Raw genomic sequence first — 13,309 nt, 5'->3', positions numbered from 1 at the left:
ACTAACTAAACTTATACCTAGCGAGCGACAGCGTCCAGGACGCCTCTGGTAGGCTACGGCTCTTGTATCAAAGATTAATCCTATTAATCACTCAAAATTTACCAAGAGCCTACATTTATACATAAAAGACATTATACTCAACTTATCAGGCGCCGACGAAGACGGAGAAGCCATGAAAAGTAGAATAAATCCAAGATTTGCGAGAAACACAGGAAAAAACACCGAGTTGTTAAGCTACGCAAAAAGGAATACAGATGGCGCCAGGATTGGCGCCAGGCACGCATACGAATCGGAGGATAGGGAAGCCTTGGGAGCGGCTCCCCTTTTTCTTTCCCGAATTCGTTTCTTGCCAATCCCTCCTACGAGACGAAATCTCTGTCCAGGATGCAGATTGCCATGTGGCGTGTCAAGAATACGTCCTCTGATATGTCGCAATATCCCTTTCACGAGGGATACTCGCTCCAGGAGTTAGAATTCTGGTACCTTAAGGTAAATTCTCTGGGAATATCGCCGTAGTTGTAATATACCCTAGGAAGCTACCCTATAGGAACTTCCATCAGGACGACATGGCTTGAGCCCAAAAAAAAAAAAAAATATATATATATATATATATATATATATATATATATATATATATATATATATATATATATATATATATATATATATTCAAATAAGCCATATATATTTTGATATATTAATGTCTGGATTCTCTTAACGACCTCGGGATCAGAGCCCCAGGCGAAATCTCACAAAGACATTCGTGGCCGAATGGGTTAGTCACTGTCTATATAAGCTTGCCGACCAGGGTTCGATTCCCGGCCGGAGCCAAGCTCTTGTCTTTGTGAGATTTCGCCTGGGGCTCTGATCCCGAGGTCGTTAAGAGAATCCAGACATTAATATATCAAAATATATATGGCTTATTTGAATATGAAAAACACGTAAAAATGTGCAAATATATATATATATATATATATATATATATATATATATATATATATATATATATATATATATATATATATATTATATATATGTAACTATATGTATATATGTATATATATACATATATAGCCTATATATAAATATATATATATATATATATATATATATATATATATATATATATATATATATATATATATATATATATATATATATATATATATATATATATATATATATATATATATATATATATATATATATATTTATATTTATATATATAAATATATATTATATATATATATATATATATATATATATATATATATATATATATATATATGTAACTATATGTATATATGTATATATATATATATATATATATATATATATATATATATATATATATATATATATATATATATATATATATATATATATATTATTATATGTATATATATATATATTATATATATATATATATATATATATATATATATATATATATATATATATATATATATATATATATATATATATATATACACTATACACCCATCCAAACGAGAGATAGATCATTATAAAAACTGAAGTTGAAGAATGACTAGCTGGATGTAATACATTATTGATGTCATGAATAGGATATATGAAGGGAATAATTGGACTGATATACCTGATGCTAAGGAAGAACTTGATGCACCCATGAATGAACTCAGTGTCTTTGAAGTTGAAGCTATTCCGAAAAAAACTCAAGCGTGGACATCCACTGGATATGACGGAATAACTACTGAAATTATATTGGCCGAAAATATAGTGACTCCTAGATTACTTACAAGATTATTTCGTAGAATGTGGCATGAAGAGGCATAACCTATTAATGGGAGCTAGGAGTGTTGGTGAAAACAGCAAAAGAAGGAGATTTGACTGATTGCAATAATTATAGAGGCATCACACTTACGTCAGTTGTCATGAAAACAGAGGCTAGAGAGAAAGATTGATTAAAAACTGAGAGATGAACAAGTGGGATTTAAAAAAAGATAAAAATTGCACTGACCAAATATTCGTTTTAAAACATATTGTACAGCAATATGCAGAATATAGGAATCCACTATTGTTGGCTATGAAAAGCCCTTTGATAGTGTGCACCGGCCAATTTTGTGGATAGAACTACATTATCATGGAATTCATCTTAAATATGTAAATTTTATTAGGTCTGTTCAAGAGAATAGTGAAAGCAAAGTTAATGTTAGTGGAGTCCTATCAAAGGAATTCCCAGTGAACTGAGGAGTACTCCAAGGGAATGTGTTGTCATGTAAGTTATTTTTCCTTCTCATGGATTTTGTAATGCTTAGAACAGTTAGAGATGGTGAAGAAGGATTCGACTGGATTGGTTAAAGGGAATTAGTTGGTAAGCAACGATTCTATAGGATAAAATCCTGAAAATCCTTTCTACCTTCTTCCTACCATTGTAAATACCACCACAGCTTGGATAGTACTGATGGGAGTGACGTGAGCAGCGAACATCTTCAGTAATATAGTGCCAGCCCTAATACTAATGTTTGGGTTTTGAAGTCAGTAACCACCTCTTTGTTATGCTGATTTTACTTCAGTATGAGCTAATACTGTTAGTATTACACAACATAAAGACAACAATACTGATCATGCGTAATGTCTTTAAAAATTAGACTGATCATTGGACTCTACAATAACACAGCAACACTGTTTATTCATAATGACTATTTTTCAAAACACGGTAATCGGGAAGGATTCTAGTAGTGCTTTCCTCGACCAAACATCGTTTCCGCTGTGGAAAATATTAAAATAAGATAGATAAGGTATGAATTCATATATCCCAAAGAGAAAGGGCTTATATATATGTTATGAAAAGAAAAGTGCCTAAAACAGAAGTAAGGGTCACTATATTCTTTATAATAAACTCCGCCAACGAAGTTGGAATTAGGTTATGTTTTTCCACCTGTTTGCGTGTTAGTATTTGTTTATGCATGCGTTTGTTAGTGAAAACCTTCCTGGCCACAACCTTATCGTAAAGCAATGAAACTTGCAGGGATTAACTCTTATTTAAAAAGCTGGAAATTATTAAATCTAGAAGGTCAATGTCAAAGGTCAAGGTCACGGTCAAGCAAAATGTCCAATTCACGTAATTAGCCATAAATTTAGACATCATTGCCACAAAGACTTTAAAGTTTCTTCATAATTCAGTGAATGAAAATCCATGCCAATTGATACATGTTAAGGTCAAAGGTCAAGGTCAATGTCAAGCAACCGGTCAAGAAATAAGCTGACATGGTAGAGGTCTGCACTCTACTGACTGAGTGCCCCATAATTTTTTTCATTTATTTATTTTCTTTTTTTTAATTCTTTTTTTAACCACATATACTGTAGTATATGCTAACTTTTTATGAGATTTAAAAAACGCTTGTTGCTATTTTGGGTTAATGTAAAAGTTTTCATTCATTTATCATTTTAGATAAGAGCAGAGTTACTGAGAACATATTAGGCTTTTTAAATATAAAATACAGAGTTATGTGGTTATTTTGAGAGCTGAAGGTTCCTCCTACCATCAGGAAATCCATTCAAAGCAATATATTAAGTTGAAAAATATATGCATCATGAGAAGGTACACAAGAAATATCTGAGATAGAAGCATAACTATAAAATTTAAAGCAAATCCAAAATGAATATATAGAAACCTTATCTGTATATAAAACAGAAACTGTGGAATCTATTTTTCCTCATAATTTTCTTATAGAGAATATACTAAGAAGGCAAGAGTCGGTGAACATTCTTTCCTTCACTTTTGATCTTATGGTTGCTTATAACGAGAGGTTTCCCAATGTGGAGTTCTAAATAAACTTTATTTTTCGTTTGTGATTTATCGCCACATTGGAAATGTCTACGTTGTTTTAACAACCATGAATACTTAAATCTCTCTCTCTCTCTCTCTCTCTCTCTCTCTCTCTCTCTCTCTCTCTCTCTCTCTCTCTCTCTCTCTCTCTCTCTCTCTCAATTTCATGTCAGGTAAAAAAATCTAAGAATATTCCAGAATATCAGCGAAGAACCTACAGTCTTACTTAAATAAGAATTTCCTATTTCTAGAAAGACACTAATAAGGATAATTATAATCATTGTTGCCAGTGATAGGTGGTATATCTGAGCAATCCATATTTACCAACGGTTATATAAGCGGATGAGAACCGGTTGGAGTAACAAGAACTTTGGGTGTGGAGGAAAGGCCCTCCTAAATCTCGAAGAAGTCACTGGTAGCGCGGTTAAGGATTGCGTTTAGGGGGATAGACAAAATGTCTTTTCGGCTTCTACTCCCGATTCCTGGCGATTGATTTCGCTGGAACTTGCTATCCCTTGATGAATTTAGCCAATGAATTATCTTTGGATTTAGACAGTCAATGAAAAGCCAAAATGATAGAGTGGCCCCCAGTCACGGGCATAGCAGGGTGCTTAGAATCTCCCGATTTATAAATAGTACGGAAAAAATTTAAATTGGTAATTGGAATGTTAGAACAATGAATCAGGTTGGGAAGTTACTGCAAGCGGAGAATGGATTTACGAAATATTGTTCGGATATCTTTGCCTAAACTGTAGTATTGACGTTATAAGGGGTTTCGTAAGGAAATCTTAGACCAAGGCAATATATATATATATATATATATATATATATATATATATATATATATATATATATATATATATATATATATATATATATATATATATATGCAGAAGAACCACAGGGAAAATGAAAATACAGAATATACTCTTAAGTCCTGACTAGTTTTGTGATACTTCCTCTGAGGAAGTATCACGAAACTAGTCAGGACTTAAGTGTATATTTTGTATTTTCATTTTCCCTGTGGTTCTTCTGCATCTGAGCATCACGTTTTCCTGTGATTTTTACGCATATATATATATATATATATATATATATATATATATATATATATATATATATATATATATATATATATATATATATATATATATATATATTTGGGCTCAAGCCATGTCGTCCTGATGGAAGTTCCTATTAGGTAGCTTCCTAGGGCTAGGGTATATTACAACTACGGCGATATTCCCAGAGAATTTACCTTAAGGTACCAGAATTCTAACTCCTGGAGCGAATATCCCTCCTGAAAGGGATATCGCGACATATCAGAGGACGTATTCTTGACACGCCACATGGCAATCTGCATCCCAAACAGAGATTACGTATCGAGGGGTCAATTGGCAAGAAACGAAATCGGGAAAGAAAAAGGGGGAGCCGCTCCCAAGCCTCCCTATTCTCCAGTTTCGTAAGCGTGCCTGGCGCCAATCCTGGCGCCATCTGTATTCCTTTTTGCGTAGCTTAACAACTCGGTGTTTTTCCTGTGTTTCTCGCAAATCTTGAATTTATTCAAATTTTCATGGCTTCTCCAACTTCGTCGGCCTCTGATAAGTTGAGTACCATTTCTTTTATGTATAAATGTAGGCTCTTGGTAAATTTTTGAGTGATTAATAGGATTAATCTTTGTTACAAGAGCCATAACCTACCGGAGGCGTCATGGACGCTGTCGCTCGCTAGGTATAAGTTTAGTTAGCCAGAGCGACATTCTCGGTTGTTTTGCTTTAATAAATTTTAGCTATTTAGCGTAACATAGGATTTCCTTTCGTGCTTTAGTATTATTTTGGTGAAGTATTCGCCAACTCTGGCCTACGCTAGGCCATGTAGCCTAGTCGTTTGGTCCTAGTACTTTCTGCATGATTTTGGTTTTCCGAGTGTATTAAAATTTTTGGAAGCTTTAGGCTGTTTTTTATACATTTAAGATTATGTTGAATATTTACAAGATAGTATACAAGTGAGTTTCGGTGATTTAGGTAATCGATTCTCTTGGTGCCTAGGCCAAGTTGCTTATGGAGCCTTAGTATACTTTCTCATACTCCCCGGTTGCTTTCTTTTCTTCGGAGAAGTTATGCAATCCCTTTCCCTCTGTTTAAGCCTTGGGCTTATCCCTAAGTGGTTTATCTGAATTAACTTTCGATAAAACTATACTGGGGTGTTACTGTACCCTCCTGTTCCAGTAAGTCTGGTTTCAGATTGGGACAGAACAACAGAGTTTTTAGTCTGAGTCTGTGTTCGTCTGGCTTGGGGTAGAGTCTCCCTCGCTGGCCTGACACAGACATAGGAGGCTGAGCCTCCTTAGGTCACTACCGAAGGTTTCTGTACGAGATGATTCCTTCTTTTGTGATCTACCAGACTAGTCCTTGTTGCTGTTCTCGGGGGAGGATAAGATTCTTTCCCTGGGAGTAGCAACACCTTCCTTGCTTTGGTTCTCTGGGAGCTGGCAAGTATTGCTGGCCTCCCTCCTTGGATCACCCTTAGGCTAAGATGAGTTTTCTTGGCTGTGGGTGATCCTTCACTAAAGCAAGGTTGATAGGACCCTCTTTTGTTCTTTCCCCCTCTATCTCCGTAATGGCCTAGCCATTACAGTACTGTACGTCATTCTACATCTGGACCTAGGATAGGTTAGGATGTAGAATTGACTCAGTCCCTTGCCGGCCGGCAGAGCTGCCGGTCGGCAAGGGTCTTCTGCTTTGAGTGCTGCCCGGACCTCCCTTGGTCCCTCATCCATGCCTGCCTGTAGAACCAGACGGCATTGGTCAGGAAGCCTGAATTAGATTCTCCCCTTCCTTATATGCACTCTTTCGGATTGCCGGGCTTGGAGGTAGTGTGCGCTCTTATCCCGGCATCCATTCTGTTTTCTTCTAGTGCTGTACCCGACCCGGCTGCCGGCCTCATAGGCCGGCAGCCGGGCAGTCGTAGTCCTCTGGTTCTTTTGCTGCTGGCTGGCATCGGTTGTGTACCTTTGCCGGCCGGCTAATGTCACCCCTTGTCTGCCGGTCGCCAAGAGTGTGGCTGGAAGCCGGGTACTACCTTGTGTAGTTGCCGGCCGGCAGTCATTGCCGGCCGACATTGGCTGTTGCCGGCCGACATTGGCTGTTGCCGGCCGGCAGTTACTGCCGGCATTTGAACCAGCGTTCTGGCGCCTTCTAGCTGTTAAGTAGTATACTTTAAAGCTAGTTATGGTGTTTGCCGGCCGGCACATAACCTTCTATACTGTACCAGTATTCTTCAGTATAACATATACTGTAAGAAGGAAAATATAGTATAAGTTTTGGTACAGCACTGTGTATTCTAACACTTTTGTGTTGTCTTGCACAGCCCTTTGCTGTTGCCTTACAGATAAGAAAGTGAGTTCTTTCTTGTCTATTATCCAGGATTTTAAAATCATTGCTTAGGTGTGAGCTCCACCTGTTTCCTCTGGAAACTTTGCATTGGTTATTCTAGAAGAGATTAACCATTCGATTTTATTATCTGGAAGGCTGCAACAATTGGTTGTGAAGGAAACACAAGTCTGTGTCTTTCCTTTCTGAATTGTTATGCTATACTATGCATATCCAGTGATACATAGTTCACTTGATACTCATGGATATTTCTTCTCTTTACAGGAGGACCCTCCGAAGTGCGGAAGTGTTTTCTGCAACGTCCGCAGCAAGAACCTCTGCGGACATGAGTTTTGAGGAGGCACGCAGCATGCGCTGTCTCCAAGGGTGATCTCCAGTATTGGGACCCTCAGGTATGTACCGTGTGCACTAACCTGATTACAGAGGCCTTTGATTCCCCTAGGACGGCGGAATCAAGGGATATAGCAAGGGAGAAGCTTCGTACCTGGGTAAGGGGCTTCCAGAAGAATACCTCTGGACCTTATCTTCCAAGTGAGAAGATGAGGGCGTATCTTTTTCCTAGGGCATCAGCTGATGCAGTGATTCCCCAGCCTCAAGAGGAGATCCCCCAAGTTCAGATCCAGGTGGATGCTGAAGTCGCGGTCGCCCTGCAAGACATCCAGTTGGATGACAGGATGTCTGACGTGGATGAGCGTCTGGAGGAAGACCTCCTGGCAGAAGCCCAGGATGAAGTTCAAGCCCCAGACGTTGTAGAGGAAGAGGTCGACGAGGTGTCGGCTACTCCGGTTCAGATCCCGGAGCCTATTCCCTCAACATCGGCCGCTCTCCCAGTAGAGCTGGGACAGGCCCTCTCCTCCATTGTTGGAATGATCCAACAAATGCAGAAGGAGAATCAGGAGAAGGCGGCTGCAATGGAACTGCGGATGCAGAACCTTGCAGCATCACATGGGCCCCAGAAAAGGCTCAATGTGAAAGACCTTCCCTTGTGCTCAGATGCTAACCCATGGAGGTATGCTGAGCACATGCCGATGACGACTGGAAAGATCGTCATCTCGGATAGGTTGGGTTCAGTTCCCCAGCAAGGCGTCATATCCGGACTGTTATGTCCGGCTGAGGAAGGAACCAGCTTCAAAGGAGGAGACAGAGCCGATGGAGGTCATAGTGATGGACCATGCTAAGGCTCAAGCTTTGCTTTCATCCTCGATGAAAGAGAGGGGCTTCTCGAACTCAAAGGTAGCTGCATTGAGTAAGAAGCTCCCTTCCTTTGTGTCCTCTCCTGCTAGAGCCTTCCCCTTTTTACAGAAAGGGTTTGCGGCTGTACTAAAAGCAGTCGAGGCCGGCAAGCCTTGCCCCTCCCTGGAGGAGTGTAAACCCTTGTCGCTGGCCCTGCCTATGGACCACAAAGACTGGAAGGACGTCCATCTTACGTTATCAGTTGGGAAGTTGGAGGCTGATATTGCCGGACGTCAGTTCGGCGAGGACCTCCCTAAGCTGTCTGACTCTCTCTTGCGGAGAGAGTTCGAGACAAAAGAAAGACTGGCTGCCTCAATGTCTCTTCAGACTACATTTGAGACGATGGCAAGTGACCCCAAGGTCCATGAAATGTTCATGGTAGTGGCCAAGACTCATCTGGCCACAGTGACGAAGGATCTTTATAGCTTCGTCAAGGCGAGGAGAGCTTGTAGGGAGTTCGTGTTCACCTCGGCTTCGGTGAGGCACGAGCCAAGGAAACTAATCTCCTCCAACATTTGGGGCAAAGACCTTTTCCCTACCGAATTGGTCAAAGAAGTTGTTGATAAGGCCGCCTTGGAGAATAGAAACCTTCTCCAGAAGTGGGGCCTGGCTATCAAAAGAAAGTCTTCCCCGGATGAGGGTCCTCAACCAAAGAGGAAGACTTTGAGGACTAGGCTACCGTCTCGGCAAGCCAAGCCTCTTAGACAGCAACAGCAACTACAATTGCCATTGCCTTCAGTGCCCCAGATGGTGGCACAAACCCCGACCACATTTCAGTGGGTACCCCAGGCTGTGTCGACATAGTCCACGGCATTCACCCCAACGTTCGAAGGGCAGTCTACTTCCTTTCGAGCAAAGCCTAGAGGAGCAGCCAGAGGCTCGTCTAGGCGCCCATCAAGGGAAGGGGATTCAGGGGTGGTCGCGGTCAGGGAGGCAAGACCTCAGGACGGCAGTCCAAGTGAGATGATGCCGGTAGGAGGGAGACTTCAGAATTTTCGGGATCGGTGGATCTTCGATCCCTGGGCCCACAGCCTACTCAAGAATGGACTGGGCTGGAGCTGGTACAGCACTCCACCCCCGTGCCCTCGGTTTTTCCAACACTCCACCCCCGTTCTGGAGGAGTACATCCAAGATCTGTTGGAAAAAAAAGTGATCCGAAGGGTGAAGTCCATCAAATTCCAAGGGAGGCTGTTTTGTGTTCCCAAGAAAGACTCGGAAAAGCTCAGAGTCATTCTGGACTTGTCGCCACTCAACAAGTTCATAGTGAATTGCAAATTCAAGATGCTAACACTGCAACACATAAGGACCTTACTGCCCAAGAGGGCATATTCCGTCTCTATAGACTTGTCAGACGCCTATTGGTAAGTTCCAATCAACCGTCGACTCTCCCCCTAGCTAGGGTTCAGGCTACAACGAAGAGTATACGCCTTCAGAGCCATGCCATTCGGGCTAAACATAGCCCCAAGGATTTTCACGAAGCTTGCGAGCGTAGCTCTCAAACAATTACGCCTAAAGGGAATTCAGGCAGTAGCCTACCTGGACGACTGGCTGGTGTGGGCAGCATCCGAGACAGAATGCTTGCAAGCTTCCAGTCAAGTGATCCAGTTCCTAGAGTACCTAGGCTTCAAGATCAACAGAAAAAAGTCTCGACTTTCTCCATCTCAAAAGTTCCAGTGGCTGGGAATCCACTGGGACCTAATGTCACACCGTCTCTCTATCCCGGCGAAGAAAAGGAAGGAGATAGCGGGTTCTGTCAAGAGACTTCTAGATTCCGAAAGGATATCAAGACGCAAACAGGAGAGGGTACTGGGCTCTCTCCAGTTTGCTTCGGTGACAGACCCAGTGCTAAGAGCACAGCTAAAGGATGCAACCTGAGTTTGGTGAAGTTATGCATCAAACGCGTGAAGAGATCTGAGAAGACCAGTTCCGCTTCGGCTACGTACTCTTCTCAGGCCTTGGTCCCAAGCCAGACATCTAAAGAAGTCGGTTCTTCTTCAGCCACCTCCCCCATCGGTGACGATTCACTCAGACGCCTCGAAGGAGGGATGGGGAGGTCACTCTCATCGGAAGAAAGTCCAGGGGACTTGGTCCAAGCTATTCAAGACCTTTCACATAAACTTTCTAGAAGCTATGGCAGTGCTCCTTACCTTAAAGAAAGTCTCCCCGCGTCACTCGATCCACATAAGGTTGGTGATGGACAGCGAGGTAGTTGTGAGATGCTTGAATCGACAAGGATCGAGGTCACCACCTCTCAACCAGGTGATGTTGGCCATCTTCCGATTGGCGGAAAAGAAGAAGTGGTACCTGTCGGCAGTTCACCTTCAAGGAGTCCGCAATGTGACAGCGGACGCTCTATCCAGGTTCACACCGATAGAGTCGGAATGGTCCTTAGACGCAGGATCATTCTCCTTCATATTGAATCAAGTCCCAGAACTGCAGATAGACCTCTTTGCGACGAAAGACAACAAGAAGTTGCCCCTGTACGTGTCCCGTACGAGGACCCCTTAGCGGAAGCAGTGGACGCGATATCCCTCGACTGGAACAGATGGTCCAGGATTTATCTGTTCCCTCCTCATAACCTTCTCTTGAGGGTCCTCAACAAACTGAGATCCTTCAATGGGGTAGTAGCAATAGTGGCCCACAAGTGGCCGAACAGCGTGTGGTTCCCCCAGGCATTGGAACTACAGCTGAAGTTTGTACCGCTACCAGATCCAGTTCTGACCCAGCGAGTCCAGAAGTCGACTGTCTGCGCTTCATTACAGAAAACCCGGACCCTGCAGCTCATGATTTTCTCTCCCTAGCGGTGAGAAAGCGTTTCGGGATTTCGAAAGCCAGCATAGACTTCCTAGAGGAATATAAGTGCAAATCTACTAGAAGGCAATATGAGTCATCTTGGAGAAAATGGGTGGCCTTTGTCAAGGCGAGGAATCCGCAGGAGATCTCGACAGACTTCTGCTTATCTTTCTTCATCCACCTCCATGGTCAAGGGTTGGCAGCTAACACGATTTCGGCGTGTAAGTCTGCTTTGACAAGACCCATTCTATATGCCTTCAAGGTCGACCTAGGTAACGAGTTCTTTAATAAAGTTCCGAAAGCCTGCGCTAGGCTCAGACCTTCAGCACCTCCAAACCCCATTTCATGGTCTTTAGACAAAGTTCTTCATTTCGCTTCTCTGTTGAGCAATGAGGAGTGTGCGTTAAAGGATTTGACACAAAAAGTTATTTTCCTATTTGCACTCGCGTCCGGGGCCAGGGTTAGTGAGATTGTAGCCCTCTCGAGAGAGGCAGGTCGTGTTCAGTTCCTGGATGGGGGAGAACTGAACCTGTTTCCGGATCCTACGTTTCTCGCCAAGAATGAGTTACCCCCCAACAGGTGGGGTCCCTGGAGAATCTGCCCTCTGAAAGAAGATGCATCTCTATGTCCAGTAGAATGCCTAAAGGTCTATCTTCATAGAACTTCAGACTTCAAGGGTGGTCAACTATTCAGGGGAGAAACATCAGGCTCAAATTTATCTCTGAATCAACTCAGAGCGAAAATCACATATTTTATTCGCAGAGCGGATCCTGACAGTACACCCGCAGGTCACGATCCTAGGAAAGTTGCCTCATCCTTAAATTTCTTTAATTGTATGGATTTTGAACATCTCCGTTCATACTCTGGCTGGAAGTCTTCCAGAGTGTTCTTTCGTCACTATGCGAAGCAAGTAGAGGAACTAAAGAGATCTGTGGTAGCAGTGGGTCGCGTCGTTAACCCTACTGTTTAACTCTGCGAGGAACAGTGGTTCTAATTGGGACGATTAATTCCAGGGTGAGTGTGTAGTTACATACTGTACTACAAACTAAGTGAGGGCACTGAGTTGCCCACGTAGACTGTTCCATTTCCAAAGGTGAACCTAGCATAAGTGCAGACATGTGTGCCGAGCGTTTCTAACGCTAATGTGATTGATTTGTAATACAGACTTTTATGACTTTGATACCATGGTATCTTAATGGTGGCATTAATGTTTTTTCTCTTTCAGATAAAAGAGTTCTGTTTACTATCATACTTATGCTTAAAGTTTTGGGTTATCCTCTTCTTATATATATATATATATATATATATATATATATATATATATATATATATATATATATATATATATATATATATATATATATATATATATATAATTGTTGTTAACCTGTCTAGTTATTGTCTGTCAATAAACTTGTTCTTGAGAACCTTGCGTCTCCTTCACCTGTGTCAATTTATTGGTATAATTGAGCATTCATTCTATGTACTTTATCTGGGCTAATTCTAATAGAATTGTTCCTTTATGCAAGCTATGTTGCATTGGTTTATGCTTTCCCTTAACGGGAGGACTCCGTCCCATAAAGGGACGGTGGCGGTTTTACAAGTTTCTTCCTATGCGGATATAAACCTTTGTCCAATACAAGTATTGTGCGGAGAACTGGTCGATATTTCATATTGACGCAGGGGTTCTTTACAAACTATGCTTTACTTAATATAGGGTGAGACCACTATATTAGCTTGCCTGGTATATGTACTCTTCGAGACTTTTCCAGTGTCTAGTAGGACTCTTCCCTGTAGGGGGCAGGAAGCTCTAACATGGTTTATAGTTAGTTGAAAAGATGTATAACGGTAACATCTTAGGTCTCTAGGTCTAGTCGACCGGGGAAAAATTACCTCCGGGGAGTACGGCACGTTCTGAGAATCCACAGATACAGTAATGCTCTGGTATACTTCCATCAGGACGACATGGCTTGAGCCCAAAAAACGGATTTTGAGCGAAGCGAAAAATCTATTTTTGGGTGAGATGGCCATGTCGTCCTGATGGACCCGCCCTTCCCTTTCTATGAAAGGGCTGTAGGAC

This window comes from Palaemon carinicauda, chromosome 6, assembly GCF_036898095.1.
Source record: "Palaemon carinicauda isolate YSFRI2023 chromosome 6, ASM3689809v2, whole genome shotgun sequence".
In the NCBI taxonomy this organism is placed as follows: domain Eukaryota; kingdom Metazoa; phylum Arthropoda; class Malacostraca; order Decapoda; family Palaemonidae; genus Palaemon; species Palaemon carinicauda.
The sequence above is the reverse complement of the archived record's forward strand: the minus strand, read 5'-3'. Positions refer to the sequence as shown.